The sequence below is a fragment of the Petaurus breviceps genome, unplaced genomic scaffold, assembly GCF_028583685.1.
Source record: "Petaurus breviceps papuanus isolate PSGF00001 unplaced genomic scaffold, PetGlider_PUasm1.0 181, whole genome shotgun sequence".
Taxonomy (NCBI): Eukaryota; Metazoa; Chordata; class Mammalia; order Diprotodontia; family Petauridae; genus Petaurus; species Petaurus breviceps.
In genome coordinates, this window is record NW_027185784.1 from 2,002,906 (window position 1) to 2,020,792 (window position 17,887).

Genomic DNA, 17,887 nt, shown 5'->3' on the forward strand with positions numbered 1-17,887 from the left:
ACACACACACACACACACACACACACACACACACACACACACACACAGAGTCTCTCTCTTTCTTCCCACCCTCCTCCACCTCCCCCCACTCCCCCGCCCCTGCCCCAATGTTACTCTAAACAGAGTACAGCTGCCAACCAAGCCAAATCTTCCCGATACTCCCAACCCACCACCAAATGCCCACTCCTAATGCCTACTCCAAGAACCTGGAAACAGGGAAAGGAGAAAAGAGCCCAGGAGGAGAGCAGCACAAAGTAGGAGGAAAACGAAATCCCATCTTTAAGTAGTTTAGCTTGCCATTCGGAAGGCTTCCAATACCTCCGGGGAGGCAGGAGCTGCAGACTAGCCCCTGGCGACCGCATTGGGGAGAGGGAGAGGAAGAAGAGAGAAAGAGAGAGAGACCCTGTCACTCACCGCGGGCGCTAGACTCCGTCCCCCACTCCCGCCCAAGGACTGTCGGGGACACACTGTGGGGACTCATCGGGGCAGCAACGCGCCACAGGGAGCCCTGCAGCGTAGCATTGGCTACGGGACGAGACGCTTCCTCCTCTTCCTTCCCCCCCCCCCCCAGCCGCCGCCTGGGGGAAAAAGCGCTGGGCAGCAGTTGCTGGAAAGTCTCGGCAGCTCAGCCGCCTCCCAGAGCCGCTGTCCCTCCCCAGCCCTAGCCAACTCTCCAAGTCCCGGACAGACTAGACGAAGAGGCAGCGGCTGCAACAGCCGTGGCCAGCTGCACAAAGTCTGCAGCGCATGCTCCGGGCAAGCTGCTGATCTTGGTTGGGTCCTAGTGGGCGTTCTTCTAGTTGCCCCGTTCCCGGGAGCACAAGTATCCCCAGGACACACCTTCTCCCAGCAGGGGCAGCCCCCAGGAAAAAAGGGGGGGAACTAGGAGACAGTGTGGAAACCAGTCTAGTGGCACCCCTTTGGAAAGCTAGTCTTGGGGGACAGAAGTAATACCTGTATCATATCCTAACTTTCACTGGGCTTTCACAGTAGGTATTTGTGGGTGGAGATGGAAGTATAGTCAATCTCTGCATTAAACATATTTGTTGATCCCTAAAACTGCTAACTGTTGCTGTAGGCATGATCTCTCTTCTATTCTTGATTATTTTTTTTTCATGCGTTTCAAAAGACTTTAGAACTCTGCGTGGAACAAGGCCATCTAATTCAACTCTAGCTTTAAAGATGAGTAAACTGAGGCCCAGGGAGGTCAAATGACTTGCCTGAGGAAGGCCACACCCGTAGTAAATGTGCATTAATAACATTTACATTAATAAGATTGGGTATTATTTTGCCTTTGTATGCCTCACATTCCTTACACATAGCAGGGATTTAGTAATTGCTTGTTGAATGACTGATTGTTGAGGTCTTTAACACCAGGTAGGGCAAACCCTTTTTCTTTCCTCAAATAAGTGACATCAAAATCCGCCCCCCCCCCCAATAAAGTTGGGTTCTAAATTTAAGCTACTACATTTATCTGAAGCTTGTACCCTGTGACTGATCTTTGGAAATCTGAATTATTTCAAAACTAGAAGCATAATTTATTCATATAATATTAATACAAGACACTAGACACTATCTCAAAAACATACTGTGCATTTTTTGGAAGCAAAAAGAAGTTCTGTGTACACTTCAAAATATCACTGTTCCAAATTATCTCTTAAATAGTTGAAGATTTGACTATTAAGAGGTAGTGCAGAGGTTTATAGAACTCCCAGCCTGGAGTCAGAAAGACCTGAGTTTAAATCTGACCTCTGACTTTCATTAGCTGTGGGCAAGCCACTTAACCTTGTTTGCCTCAGTTGCCTCATGTGTAAAATGAGCTGGAGAAGGAAAGGGCAAACCACTTCAGTATCTTTGCCAAGAAAACCACAAATGGGGTCAACAAAAATGGGGTCACACTGATCGACTGAACAAATAGTCCCTATGGCAAGTTTCTTCCATTGGGTCTATCTTATTAACTTTCACAAAAAGTCCAGTTCTCTGAGGCACAGGTGGGAAGTAAAAATTCTCTAAGCCTATAGGAAAGCCCTCTTTGGTATTCTGCCTAATCCCCTCCACCCACAACAACAACAACAAAACTCACTAGATTCCCAAATCCTTTCAACCTATAACCTCCCTTTCATAGTCAAATACCTGGAAAATGTTCACTTCCTAGCTTCCCATGAACATTTCAGCTGTTTCCTATTTGGAATCCAAACTCAACTAAAACTCCTCACTCCAAAGTCAGTAAAAATTTCTTAATTGTCAAATCTGTTGGCCTTTTCTCAATCTATGCTTCTTGAACTCTGGGTAACACCTGACACCACTGACCACTCTTTCCTCCTGGATAATTTTTGTTCTCTGGGTATTCTCAAAACTGTTCTCTTTTGGTTCTCCTCCTACCTATCTGATTCCCTTTCTCTGTCTCCTTTGCTGGTTCTTTATCCATACAAAGCCTCCTAAACTATGGCTGTTTCCACAGCCTTCTGTCTCAATGATCTCTTACTTGGTGACTTCATTGGCTCCTACAGGTTTAATTATCTTCTCCATGAAAATGACTCCTGAGTTCCTGTCCTGAATCACTGGTCACCTGTCAAACATTTCAGACTGGATATACCCTCCATATTTCCAACTCAGCATATCCATTCTGAGGGGTAATGGCTCTTGCTTTAACCTGCTTGGATATGGATTGTAGTTTAGGGTGGAGGTCCTGGGGTGTGTGACCAGTGAGCAAGAGTGTGTGGGTACTTGAGAGAAGGGAGCCAATGAATAGCTCCAGAAGCTGAGAAACCCCCAGCAATTTGGGACAAAGCTCTCCTCTCTGGAAGCAGAGTTCTACTGTGGCAAAAAGCTCAAAATTCAAGTAAATGAGAGGCAACATGAGAAAGCAAAGGAAACAAAGCAAGCACTGCAATCCAACTTTGAATTCCTTTTTGGGGGACAAAAAGGATAAAAGCATGGAACGGCAGGAAGACAATGAAGTCAGAACTCCTGCACCAAAAGCTTCTAAGAAAAATATGAATTGATTACAGGCCATAGAGGAGCTTAAGAAGGATTTCGAAAACCAAATAAGAGAAGTGGAGGAAAAATTGGGAAGAGAAATGAGAATGATGCAAGAAAATCATGAAAAAAGAGTCAACAACCTGACTGAAGAAAATAACACCTTAAAAAATAGACTAACTCATATGGCAAAAGAGGCTCAGAAAGCCAATGAGGAGAAGAATGCCTTAAAAAGCCAATTTGCCAGATGGAAAAAGAATTTCAAAAGCTCACTAAAGAGAATAACTACTTCAGAATTAGATTGGAGAAAATGGAAGCTAGTGACTTTATGAGAAATCAAGATACTATTAAACAGATACAAACAAATGAAAAATAGAAGGCAATGTGAAATATCTCAGGGTAAAAACCACTGACCTGTAAAATAGATCCAGGAGAGATAATTTTAAAATTATTGTATTAACTGAAAGCCATGATCAAAAAAAGAACCTAGAAATCATCCTTCAAGAAATTCTCAAGGAAAATTGCCCTGATGTTTTAGAACCAGAGGGCAAAATAGAGGTTGAAAGAATCTACCGATCACCTCCTGAAAAGATCGCAAAAAGAAAACTTCTAGGAATATTATAACCAGGATCCAGAGTTCCCAGATCAAGGAAAAAATATTACAAGCATCCAGGAAGAAACTATGTGAATACCATGGATACACAGTCAGGATAACACAGGACCTGGCAGCTTCTACATTGAGGGATCAAAGGGCTTAGAATATGATATTCCAGAGGTCAAAGGATCTGGGATTAAAAGCAAGAATCACCTACCCAGCAAAACTGAGTATCCTGTTTCAGGGGAAAATATGGTCATTCAATGAAATAAAGGACTTTCAAGCATTCTTGATGAAAAAATCAGAGTTGAATAGAAAATTTGACATTTAGACACAAGAAACAAGAGAAGCATGAGAAGGTAAACAGGGAAAAGAAATCATAAGGAACTTATCAAAGTTGTAGTATTTACATTCCTGCACAGAAAAATGATAATTGTAACTTATGAAACTTTTGTCAGTATGAAAATAATTGAAGGGAATGTAAATGTGTGTGTGTATACATATATATATATATATATATGTCTATATAGGAGGGCATATGGACGTATGAATATATATGTGAGTGTGTGTATATGTGTACAGGTATACATAGACAGAGGGCACAGGACCAATTGAATAGGAAGGGATGATACTTAAAAGGTGAAATTGAGAGGTGAGAGAAGAATTTCATGAAAGGAGACAGGGAGAGACAGAATGGGGTAAATTATCTCATATAGAAGAAGTAAGGGAAAACTGTTAACAATGGAGGGGAAGAACAGGAAGTCAAAAGGGAAGGAGTCAACCTTACTCTCATTGAAATTGGCTTAAGGAGGGAAGAACATACCACTAAATAGGGTATCACCCTACAGGAGAGTAGGAGGTAAGGGGACGAGAGCGGGGATGATGGAGGGGAGGCCAGGTTGGTAGGGAGGGAAGTTAGAAGCACACACTTTTGAAAAGGGACAGGGTCAAAATATAGAATAGAATAAGTGGGGGACGGGATAGGATGGAAGAAAATATAGTCAGTCTTTCACTATATATCCACTATGGAAATGTTTTGCATAGCTACACATGTATAACCTATATTGAATTGCCTATCTTCCCAGTAAGGGTGAGTGACAAGGGAGGAAGGGAAAGAATCTGGAATTCAAAGTTTTAAAATCAAATGTTTAGAATATATATATACACACATAATTATTTTTACATGCAACTGGGAAATGAGATATACAGGCACTAGGGTATAGAGATCTTGCCCTATGTAATGGAAATGCAAATTTGGAAGATCTTCCCTGCCCCTAGGCTAAAGTGCACCTGAAGCCTGGGGAGGGAGGCTTGTTTTTCAGTAGATACTTCTTGATTGGCCAGTGAGTCAATAAGGTTGTTACATTCTCTGAGCCAGGAGAAGGCTATATAAGCCCTGATGTGTAGCTTTGTTTTGGGACTCACTTTGAGAAGTGTTCTGTGATTTGATCTGAATTCTGGGAAGCCGTTGTTGAGAGTCCCCCAGCTTTGAAAAACCCAGATGTTGACTGGGTATGGATGTAATGGTTGGACAGTTTGGAAAGCTGTCTACTTGGTCTGTTAATGTCTTGATAATTCTGTCTGTATATTTTGAAGTTTGGGGTGCTGACCTTTTTCCCCTGAACAAGGTAAACGATATATATCTGACTAATTAAAGTAAGCTTGTTAACCCATTTTGAGTTGCTTTCCTTTAACAAAGCAGATCCAAGAACCTGTGGTAGCAGCAAACCCTGAGGACGCCGGGGTGCTTGCCGCTACACCCTACTGGAAAGTTGGAGGGGGGATGAAAGAGGATATAGGAGAGAGCAGATTGGGGGAGGGGGTATATAGTATAATGGTAATGTAATTTGAATTTGAAGATCCCTCTGTGTTGGCATAGGTAGCAGGTACTTAGCACTTAGTAATTGATCAAGCCTCTGTCGGGAAAACATTAAGTATGAACTCCTGTCTCCTGTTGCTGACATAACAGGAAGGGGTTGGCTAAAACAGGAAGTAGCTAGTGCTATTTATATAAGAAAAGCCCCAGAGAGGCACAGTCAGAATTTCTTGAGACCAGTATCTGGTGGCAGAACAGCTACAGAAAAGCAATTGAAGTACTGAGCTAGAATTTCCTGAGAACTTGTCATGGTGGAGCTTTTTCTGAACAGGAGCCCAGAGCCAGGAGTCAGGAGCCCAGGTGACTGAGGAAGCATGACTGGGATGCTGAGACTTTGTGGCTTGGTTGAGCCTTGAATTCCCTGAAGCAGGTGAAGGATCTGATGTGGACCAGACCCTGTGAACTTCATTGTGGAGCAGGACCTACCCAGAGAGCTGGACAAGGAACTGGGAGCTGTATGCCATTAAAGCCAGGCAACAGTCTGGTGAATTCTGGTAGAATCTGGGACCATGGAAGGGGATCCAGGAAATCTGAGAACTGCCCCCAGTCAAGATGAAAAACTTCTCCCTGGGTACTGAGTAATGATGAAATTCTAGTTTACTAGTGACCTAGGGGTGCAGGGTTTGTTTATGATACTTAGTAACTGATTGCTGAATAAATGACTGATTGAGTTAATCAAGTTGCCCCATGAGTGGAAGACTTTGACTATTATTTTATTTGACTATACTTTGACTTGCTTGTTCTTTGTTAAGACTTTGAATAAGTGACTGATTGAGTTAACTTAAGAGTGCTCTATTAGGGAAGACTTTGACTATTGTACTTTGAGACTATATTGTGATACTGATTGAGTTAACTTAAGACTTTGCCCCATGAGTGGAAGACTTTGACTATTGTACTTTGAGATGATTGTTCTTTGTTCTAAATATTGTGACCACTTTGGTGAAAACTATGTGGCCATTTTAATGATAAGCTGTTTGTGAATATAAGTTGTAATATTGTGAATGCTGTACCTTGATTTTTTGTGAAAGTTTTGCTTTGATTTGTTATGGAATAAATAGTGTTCACTATACTGTCTAATCAGAACCTTAAAAACTGTTCAGAGTAGCAGTCCTCTGGAAAGCTTCTGAGCATGGCATTATATATAGTGGGATTGCTGTTTTGGGGTGGTAGACAGGGAAAGATGGGGAGAAAATTTGTAACTCAAAATCTTGTGGAAATGAATCATGTAAACTAAAAATAAACATAAAAATTAATTTAAAAAAAACCAAGGATATAAAAAAAGGGCAAAAATACATTGAGTGCTAAAGGAGTTCATATTCTAATTGAGGAGACAACATGCAAATAACTATTATATATAAATATGGAGTAGACAGAAGATCATTTTGGAAGGAAGATTCTATCAGTATGAGGGGATAAAAGGCCCAAGATGAGGGGTTTTAGCTATAAAGGAAGCCAGGATATTCAAGAGGAGGGGGTGATGAGGGAGAACAGTCCCAGGAGGAGAATGGTCAGGAGATGGAGGGTCCTGTGTTAAACACGAATGTAGTTGTGGGTGGATCAGAACATTAAAGGACTAAAGTCTAAGACTAGAAAAACTTTCACTAAAGTGAAAGACTGGAAAGTGACAAGTTTGCGAAGGGTATTAAAATGTCAAACCAATTGTTTCATATTAGATCTGAGGTAATAATAGTCACTGACCTTTAATGAACATGGGTGGATGCCCTTTGTTTCTATCAAAACTCAGCTCAAGTGCCACCCTCTACACAAAACTTTTTTTGACCTTATCTTTGCTCCTCTTCCAAATTACCTTATGTGTATTTTGTATATATGTATGCTGTAAGGGTTATGGGATTTAAAGATCTTCCATGCCCCACTGGACTTGCTGACATAGCAGAAAGGGGTAAGGCAAGAGGAAGTGGAAGCCAAGCTAGAGTTCCTGCAGTGGTGGCGACAGCGCCAGCGCCAGCAGCAGTGGTAGCGGCCGAGGTGGAGGTTGAGGTGCGAACTCCTTTTTGAGTCAGCCAGAAATTCTGCTAAGGACTCCTGCTGAGGACTGCCAGAGGCTGGAGCTGCTAGGAGCATGCTTCCTGGATGCTGAGTAGTTGCTGTGAGTGGGGAGAGGAAGACCTTTGCCTGAGGTAGCCTGTTCTGTTTTAAAGGCTTGAGAATGTGGGTGCTTTCTACTTTATCTACCTGTGCCAATTTCATAACTACTCTGATGGCTTTGACTTTCTGGTTTTGGGACTCAGTCATTTGGTGTTTTAATAAATGTTCTACCTTTATCCCCCATATAGCAAGCCTGATATATTTTGTGATTAATAACCACATCAGCATATTTTTAATTGCCATAAGCATTGTGAATATTGCATTGCTGATATATATGCATATACATGTATATACAAACATATAAGTTGTCTCCACTAATAGAATGTTAGGTCCTGGAGAATAAGCAGCCTTTTATTGTTATTTTTTTAATGAACAGAGCCAAGCATAGCACCTAGCACATAGAATACTATTGATTTCCTATTTCTGTGGAGACTACCACCATCCTTCAAGTGAACAAGGCTTGCAACCTCAGCCATCCTCCACTCTTTACTCTCTTTCATCCCCTATAGCCAATCAGTTGCCAGGTCTTACTGATTCTACTACCCGAATATCTCTCCTCATGATTCAGTCAGCCCGCTGCTCTTCCTTATACATGATATCTGTCTCTATGGTTTTGCACAAGCAAAATCCTGAGGGCAGGATATTTTCCTTTATTTTCTTTTTTCTTACTTTATTACTGCATGCCCCCGAAGTAGAGAGTTTTTCATTTTTGTCTTTGTATTCCCAGCTGCTAACAGAGTGCCTTGAACACAGATGACAATTAATAAATGCTTGCTGAACTGCATTGCTCACATTGAGCTTTAAACTTAAGTTAAACTGAAAATTTCAGGGGCGGCCAGGTAGCACAGCGAGTAAGAACACTGGCTCCAGTGTTGAGAAGACCTGGAGATCAAATCCCGGGCTCAGACACTTAGCACCCACCCAGAAACACCTGGCCGTGTAACCTTGAGCAAGTTACTTAACCCCAATTGCTTAGGGGCAGCCAGGTGGCTCAGTGAGTAAGAGCACTGACTCCAGTGTTGGGATGACCTGGATCAAATGCGGGCTCAGATACTCAGCACCACACCCAGAAATAATAACTGGCCGTGTAACCTTGAGCAAGTTACTTAACCCTAATTGCTTTAAAAAAAAAACCTGAAAATTTCAAAGAAGGAGGAGGAGAAGGGGCAGGGGGAAGGAAGGAAGGAAAAGAGGAAAGAAAAGAAAATACCCAGAGGCAATAATGTGCGCTTGTTGCTGGTTCTAATGCTTCCTTCTAAAAGTTACTTCTGAAAATGACATAAAGAGGAGATATGGACAGTGTGATAGTAATGGCATTTAAAGTTCCCCCTGTATTGGCTTGGTTTTCAAATTGATTGTGTTAAAACCCAGAGCTTGTTAATCCCACCTGTGGGATGGGCTTGTTGATGTGAAAAGAAAGTCCTGAACTGGGAGGAGCTGGTGACGTAGATTTGGAGAGACACAAGAGAGAGGCAGAAGACCTTTTTTCTTGGAAGCAGCACCTCGTGGAGAGAGAGAGAGACTAAGAGAATTGCTGGTGGCCGCTTTGAATTGCCCTGGACTTTTGAGACCTGCCCCCTGAGCTGCCAAGGACTGAGGAGACATGGCTGTTTTGCTGGTACTTTGTCTGTCTGTTTTGATGTTGTTTTGCCAGATTTGTCCACTGGTGAAAGACTGTCCTGTTGAAGAAGTCCTGGAACCTGGCTGTTTGCTAAGAAGCCCTGAGACTGTCCTGCAGACAGAGAGTGAATGCTGTCCACTGGTGAAGGACAGTGCTGTTGTTGCAGGGGTCTGGAGACTGTCCTGCAGACAGAGTGAATACTGTCCACTGGTGAAGGACAGTGCTGTTGTTGCAGGGATCTGGGAACCTTTCTGTTGGTTCAGAAGCCCTGAAGAAGGATTTTCTTGTTGTATGTTTACAGAAATCCTAGGAGAGGGTTTTGCTAATGTTTTCAGGGGTTCTAGGACTGTTCTACAGACAGAGGATGAATTAACGAAGGGACTGGCAATGTATCTTGTGGCCTTGCTAAGCCTTGTCTCCCCAGGAACTAAGATTGCTGAGAACTTGCCTCGAGTCAAGATGAAGAAAAGACCTCCATTTGGGTATTAAGTGCTGTGTTTAAACTTGATGTAACTCTGGGGTAGATTCAATTGTGATCCAGGGGTGGGGAACTTTTGACCTTATGTTTGGAAACTAATCTCCATTTGAGAAGAGGGACTTTGTGGTGGACTAAATTAAGGTATAGCCTAGGGGTGGAGAAGTATTTAGACCAGGGACTTTGTAATTGACTGAATGATTGGAAGGTCCTGGGGTGGGGTAGTACTTGGAGATTATTTAATCATGCTTAGTAAATGCTGTATTTGGAATGATGTCATGTTTTGATCTTCTCTGTTCTTGGTTTGTCACTGAATAAAATGGAGAGCACCTATGCTGGTATTCTGAACCTTGGGAAGTTGCCTTTCCTTGGCATTACATTACAGACAGTCAGTAAAATCCATCAAGAATGCCAAATGGAACAATATGTTCCTTGTGCTATCTGCACACAGTATCTTCGGTCTTAAGGGGATAATTATATATGCCCTTCTTTATAGGCACAAACTTTAGCAAACTAGTTAACCAATATAGATATAATCTTAGAGCTCAAGAGGACTTTAGCAATCATCTCATTTGGATCCCTCTTTATACAGGAAATGAGACAGCCTATGTGATCCAGTGATTTTGTATCATTTTCCCATGGTCACACAAATGACAAATGACAATGTCATGATCATAACCCAGTTCTCTTTCCTACCATTACAGCACCTTTCCCACTGTGACATGGATCCCTCAAAACTTTTGTCTCTGAGATGATGAAACAAGTCTTTCAAAGTTAAAAAAAAAGCATCACCTTAATGACAAAATCAGGAAAAGAACACAGGTCTCCTGATTCCAAGTTCTAAGTAGAATATTTAAGATCCTCTGCCTCTCTGTCCTGTTAGAATATGTTCCTATGCAGCATCAATACATTTTACATGTTCGGTTATGGAAAGTTGGGCAGTGCTCACCAATGAATTCTTGGAAAACCCTAGAATGCTCTAAATATATTTCAGGTTTTATTTAACTTGGCTTCAATATGCAATACCAAATTATGCTATTCCTACTACAAATGAAAAGATGTGAACTCTGGGAAACAGTTATTGCTTCTGGCAAAAGAAGCAGGGGCTTTTCAAGTGACACTGTGTGCTTAACCAAGCTAGACATTATATAATTCTTAGGTTTTCTGCCATTTATGAATGGATGTAAGTGACAAAATTCTCATAGATTTAGATGAGTAATGCAGCCCAATGAAATCAGCCTCATCAATATACATTACTGTGATCTAGTTGACCTTTCAGATGGTTCTATCTATACATATGGAAAATGAAATACATAATTGCAGCATTTGCTCATGATTCAAGATCTACCAAAGAACAAGAAAAACACTTTCTATTCAAATCTGAATAAATAATTCCCTAACATTTTTGTGACCTACATCATCTCCCTAATTATCTCAATCTTGTACATCATTTTGTGTATGAAGATAATGTAGCTTTTGAATTCTTTATGTGGCTAATGCAGTCCTATTTTGGACTGAATGACATGAAAGATACGATATTATTTCCAGTTATGAGATTTTCGATTTAAAGCTGAAACGGACCTTACTTATCTAATCTTCTTTCCACAGGCAAGGAAACAAATAAATAAAGTGACTTGTATAGAAAGAGCCAGGATTTGAACACAGTTTCCTGATTTCAAATCCAGCTTTCTTTCTACTACAGAAAAAAAAAAATTTCCTTCTTTTCTAAGTCAAGGAAGGCATATTATCTCTTTTCTCTGAAAATCAACTCCATAGGTTGAATTATCAACTCTCTGCAACTGACTCTCAAATTTCTATATACAACCTTAATGTCTCTATTGAGTTCTAGGCTTGTGGCACAAATTGTCTATTGAATGCTGAGAACTAATGTCACTTAGTCCTTTAGGCATCTCAATCTCAACACATTCAAAAAAGAATTCGTTATCTCTCCTCCAATTCCCAATCCTACCTCTCTTCTGAATTTCAATATTACTATCAAGGGCATTACTTGATGAGCTGGTCACCCAGTCCACCAGCTTCTTCCTCAACTCCTCACTCTCACTCACCTTAAATATTCAACCAGTTGCCAAATCTTGTTCCAACTTTCAAGACATTTATCATATGCGCCTCTTTCCACTCACACAGCTACCATTCTAGTTCAGGCCCTCATTACCAGGCCTACATGTTATGGGAATAGGAATCTATGATCTTCCCTGCCCCTAGGCCCTTTGATAGGCTTAAGTGACTCTGAGAACCTTACTTGATTTGAAAATATACTCTGCCCCCTAATAGGCTGAATGTGGACACATGGAGCCTGTGGTGGGAAGCTTGTTTTTCAGGAATGCCCACACTTTGGTGCTGTGTGATTGGGCAGTGGGTCAAGAGGGTTGTGATATTCTCTGAGCCAGGAGAAGGCTATGTATACCCCGATGTGAGATTTTGCTTTGGGGCTCAATTTGAGAAGAGTTATGTGATTGGACCAGATAAGACTCTGGGCAGCTGTTGAACTCCCTGGCTTTGAAAACCCAGATGTTGGTGCTTCCCTCTCTGGTAAATGACTAGGTATGGATGTAATTAATGGTCAGACAGCTGGAAGCCTGTCTGCTGATCTGTTTCTGTCTGCTTGTAACTTCTGCTTGTAACTTGTTTATATTCTCTGAAGTTCAGGGTGCTGATCTTTTTCCCATGAACTAGGTAAATGACATGTGTTTGATTAAAGCAATATTGTTAACCCATTTTTAGTTGCTTTCCTTTAAAAAAGCAGATATAAGAACCTGTGTTGGCAGCCACCCTGAGTATGCTAGGGTGCTTGCTGCTATACTACACTAAGGGAATAAGCTCCCAACTGACTTCCTGGCCTCAAATCTCTCCCCATTCCAATTCATCCACCACACAGTCATCAAAGTTATATTCCTAAAGTGCAGGTCTAAACAACCCACCCTCCTGCTGAAGAAACTCAAATGGCTCCCATTACCTCTAGGATCAAATATAAACTTCTGTTTGACAGTTAAAGCTCCTTATAACCTAATCCAGTCTTAACTTTTCTGATCCATTAATTCCCTCAATTTGACATATGTCCTAGAAATTCTGTTCTACTTGCTTTTCTCACACACCACACTCTATCACCCTTCTCCATGTCTTTGCTCTGATTGCTCAGGAATGCTCTCTGTCCTCACTTCTGTCTCTTGGAGTCCATAGCTTCTTTCAAGACTAAGCTCAACCACCATTTTCTATAGGAGGCTTGTCCTGGTTTACTCAACTGCTAGTGTTCCCTCCTCTAAGATGCCTTTGAATATATTTGGTTTGTATTGTGTATATGCCTATATATGTACATGTTATCTCCTCCATTAGGATGTAAAGTCTTTTTTGCATTTTTTAATATTCTATTTTTTCCAATACCTATAACAGTTTTTAACATTCTTTTTTTTAAATTTCTGAGTTCCAAATTTCTCTCCCTCCTTCCTTCCCCACTTCTTTCTCTGAGATGGCAAGCAATTTTATATAGATTATACATGTACAATCATGTAAAACATATTTCCATATCAATCATGTGAAATCATGCATTCACAAAATATGCGAATGAAATGATTCACAAATCAATGTGAAAGAAAACAATGACCAAAAAAAATTAAAATAAAGGGAAAAAAGTATGTTTCAAACTGCATTTAGACTCCATCAGTTCTTTCTCTGGAAATGGATAGCATTTTTCATCCTAAGTTCTTTGGAACTGTCTTGGATCATTGTATTGCTGAGAATAGCTAAGTCATTCACAGATGATCATTGTACAATATTGTTTCTACTGCATATAATGTTCTCCTGGTTCTGTTCACTTCACTTTTCATCAGATGTTCATATAAGTCTTTCAAGGTTTTTCTGAAAGCATCCTACTAATCATTTCTTTTAACACCATAGCATTCTATCACAATCATATACCACAGCTTGTTCAGTCATTCCCCAATTGATGGCCATCCCCTTAATTTCCTTTGTCACAACAAAAAGAGCTGCTCTAAATATTTTTGTACATATAGATCCTTTTCCTTTTTAAAAATCTGAGATATAACACTAATAGTGCTACTGTTGCGTGAAAAGGTATACTCAGTTTTATAGTCCTTTGGGCATAGTTCCAAATTGCTGTCCAGAATGGTTGGATCAGTTCACAAATCTATCAACAATGTGTTGGTGTCCCCACATCCCCACCAACATTTACCATTTTCTTTTTCTTTTATATTAGCCAATCTGACAGGTGTGACATGGTACTTCAGAGTTGTTTTAATTTGCATTTTTCTAAGCAATAATGACTTAGAGCATTTTTCATATATAGATAGCTTTGATTTCTTTGTCTGAAAACTGCCTGTTCACATTCTTTGACCATTTATCAATTAGGGAATCATTTGTATACTTATTGACTCAGTTCTCTATGTATTTGAGAATGTAAACTCTTGGAGAGCAAGGACATTTTTGTCTTTTTATCCCCAGTCTTTACTATAGTGTCTGGCACATAGTAAATGCTCATTTAATGCTTATTAATTGGTAGATGAGTTGATGTGTAAAACACAGATTTTAGCCTGGCATTCAAGGGCCTATGCAATTTCATCCCAGTGAGCCATTCCAGTCTTATTTTCAATTGTTCACTTATTAAGATCCTCTACTTCAGGCAAACTGGTATAATGACAACTCCTTGCACATAATAGACACTTAATAAATGGTCATTGAATGGAATTGCCCCTCCTCCTCTTTAATGTAGTTTACATTATTTCCTAATACCTGAAATGGTTTCATTAATCTCTAGTTCTTCTTGGAGATGCACTTTTGTAGATTTTAACACAGTGCTTTGTCTTTATCTATTGCTGTTCAATAAAGATTTTTAAATGATAAATTTGAATTCAAATGATCACAGGATCATTTGCATTATGTTGAGAAGAATGAATCTGTTAATATGCATGAATTAAGCCTGGTCCACTATGTGCTGGGTACTTTACTATATACTGGAGATAGAAAATAAAAATAATTAATTCTGTGACCTGATGGAAGTTATAACCTCAGGCACTTCCTAGCTGTGTGACCTTGGATAATTTACTTAGTCTTTTTTAGACTCACTTTCTTCATTTATAAAATGAAGGGCTTAGGAATAAGTGGCCTCTACTCTCCCTTCCAACTCTAAATCTATGATCCTCAAGGTTAAAGTAAGGATTTGAACATCTATCTTCCTAATTACAACTCCAGACTTCTATCCACTACAAAGCAGTGATACCTATAGGTGATACCTTCTCAGAGGCTTATCCCATGTCTCACTTTCTTTCTCACCTACTCAAGGAATAGATAAATTCCCCACTATATACATTATTTACTTTTATCTTTATGACAATCTATCCCCCTAAAGAACAGAGAGAGAGTATTGAGGAGAAGTGAATCCTGTTTAAAGTTTCTCTTCTTTAATTTTTTGCAAATCAAACTTCTGATCCTAGTCAGAAATTCAAATGCATTCCATATTTTGACATTAGTACCAATAATTCAATTCAATTCAATTCAACTTAACAAATATTTATTAAGGGCTAATATTGTTCACTATCATGATAGATGGTGTTAAGAGGTACAAAATTAGTATCTAACATAGTTCCAATCCTCAAAGCTGCTTTTTCTACCACCTAAGATTATTTTCATAAAAAAACCCCAGAAACTCTTCAAATAGGGAAAAGAGGTATCACTTAAAATAGTTACTTAGACCTTTTCCAAAGAGTGGTTCCCAAGAAACATTCTTTTTACCACTTGACTATATATGCGTGTGTGTATGTGTACATGTGTGTATATTAGACACCCTGGAAGCAGAGGCCTACTTTAACAAAGCGCAAAAGTCAAGCAATAGGCTAGGAAAATGAGCAAAGAAAAGAAAAAAGTTCTGACCATAGAAAGTTACTATGGTGACAAGGAAGATCAAAACATACACTCAGAAGATAACAAAGTCAAAGCTCCTATATCCAAAGCCTTCAAGAAAAATATAAATTAGTCTCAGGCCATGGAAAAAGTAAAAAATGATTTTGAAAATCAAGTAAGAGAGATAGAGGAAAAATTGGGAAGAGAAATGAAAATGATGCAAGAAAATCATGAAAAAAGTGAACAGCTGAATACTGAAGAAAATAAAAATGCTGAAGAAATATAAAAAAAGACTGAAGAAAATAACACCTTAAAAACCAGACCAGACCAAATGGTAAAAGAGGTAAAAAAAAAAAATTGAGGGGAAGAATGTCTTAAAAAGCAGAATTGACCAAGTAGAAAAAGAGGTACAAAAGCTCAGTGGAGAATATAATTCCTTCAAAATTAGAATGCAGCAAATGGAAGCTGGTGATTTTATGAGAAATCAAGAAATTATAAAACAAAACCAAAAGAATGGAAAAATGAAAAAAAAGTCAATGTGAAATATCTCATTGGAAAAAAACAATTGACCTGGAAAATAGATCCAGGAGAGATGGTTTAAAATTATGTGACTTCCTGAAAGCCACAATAAAAAAAAAAGCCTACATATCATCTTTCAAGACATTTTTTTAAAAGCAATTGGGGTTAAGTAACTTTCTCATGGTTACACAGCCAGTTATTTCTGGTTGTGGTGCTAAGTATCTGAGCCCGGATTCGATCCCCAGGTCATCCCGACACTGGGGCCAGTGCTCTTACTTGCTGAGCCACCTGGCCACCCCTAAGCAATTGGGGTTAAGTAACTTGCTCAAGGTTACACAGCCAGGTGTTGCTGGGTGGGTGCTAAGTGTCTGAGCCTGGATTCAATTCCTAGGTCATCCCGACACTGGAGCCAGTGCTCTTACTCGCTGTGCTACCTGGCCACCCCTCAAGATATTTTCAAGGAAAACTTTCCTAATATTCTAGAACCAGAGAGTAAAATAGAAATTGAAGGAATTCACCAATCACCTCCTAAAAGAGATCCCCAAATGAAAACTCCAAGGAATATTATAGCCAAATTCCAGAGCTCCCAGGTCAAGGAAAAAATATTAAAAGTGGACAGAAAGAAACAATTTAAGTATTGTGGAGCCACAGTTAGGTTAACACAACATTTAGAGGCTTTTGCATTAAAAGATCGGAGGGCTTAGAATATGGTCTTCAGAAAGGCAAAGGAATTAGGATTATAACCAAGAATCAACTACCCAGCAAAACAGTATAAGCCTTCAGGAGGAAAATGGATATTTGATGAAATAGAAGACTTTCAAGTTCTTGATGGAAAGACTAGAGCTGAATAGAAAATTTGTAAAATACAAGACTCAAAGAAGCATAAAGAGGTAAACAGGAAAGGGAAATCATAAGGGACTTAATAAGGTTAAACTGTTTACATTATTACATAGAAAGATGATATTTGTAACTCGTAAAAAATTTCTCATTATTAGGGCAGTTAAAAGGAGTTTATGTAGACAAAGGGCACAGGTTTCAGTTGAATATGAATGGATGATAACCTAAAAAAGTAAAAGTAAGGTGTGAGAGAGGAAAGTACTAGAAGAAAGGGAGAGGTAGAATGGAGTAAGTTATCTCACATAAAAGAGGTAAGAAAAATCTTATAGTGGAGGGGGAAAGGGGAGAATGGGTAAACCTTACACTCATCAGAATTGGCTCAAAGAGGGAATAGTACATGCACTCAATTGGATATAGAAATTTCTCTTGCCCTACAAGAAAGTAGGAGGGGAAGAGGACAAATGAAGGGTAGGGGTCATAGGAAGGAGGGCAGATTAGGGGAGGGATAGTCAAAAGCAACATGCTTTTGAGGAGGAACAGGGTGAAAGAAGAGAGATAACAGAATAAATGGGGGGTAATAGGATGTAGGGAAATAGTTAGCAATAGTAACTGTTAAAAAAAATTTGAAGCAAGTTTCTCTGATAAAGGTTTCATTTCTAAAACATATCGAGAAGTCAAAATTATAAAAATAAGAGCCATTCCACAATTGATAAATGATCAAAAGACATGAATGGTTTTCAGATGAAGTAATCAAAGTCATATGAAAAAATATTCTAACTCACTATTGATTGGAGAAATACAAATTAAAACAATTCTAAGCCACTACCTCATACCTATTAGATTAGCTAACAGGACAGAAAAGTAAAATGACCAATGCTGGAGGTGATGTGGGAAAAATGAGACATTAATGCAATGTTGGTGGAGTTCTGAAATGGTACAACTCTTCTGTAGAACAATTTTGAACTATGTGCAAAGAGTTATAAAACCATGCATATCCTTTGACCTAGT

General features: G+C 39.6%; 1 protein-coding gene across 4 annotated transcripts in view; it reads right to left on the bottom strand.

The window, feature by feature from the left end:
- The window catches only part of TSPAN12 (tetraspanin 12), a 188,691-nt gene that overhangs the window by 89,583 nt on the left and 81,221 nt on the right, over nt 1-17,887 (bottom strand). The window contains exon 1 of one of the 4 annotated variants that reach the window (XM_069087085.1): nt 415-762. The exons of the other annotated variants lie outside the window; for them this stretch is intronic. The gene's annotated coding sequence lies outside the window, so the exon portion shown is untranslated. Of the gene's footprint in view, nt 1-414; nt 763-17,887 lie in introns of those variants that run through there. 4 annotated transcript variants of the gene reach the window in all.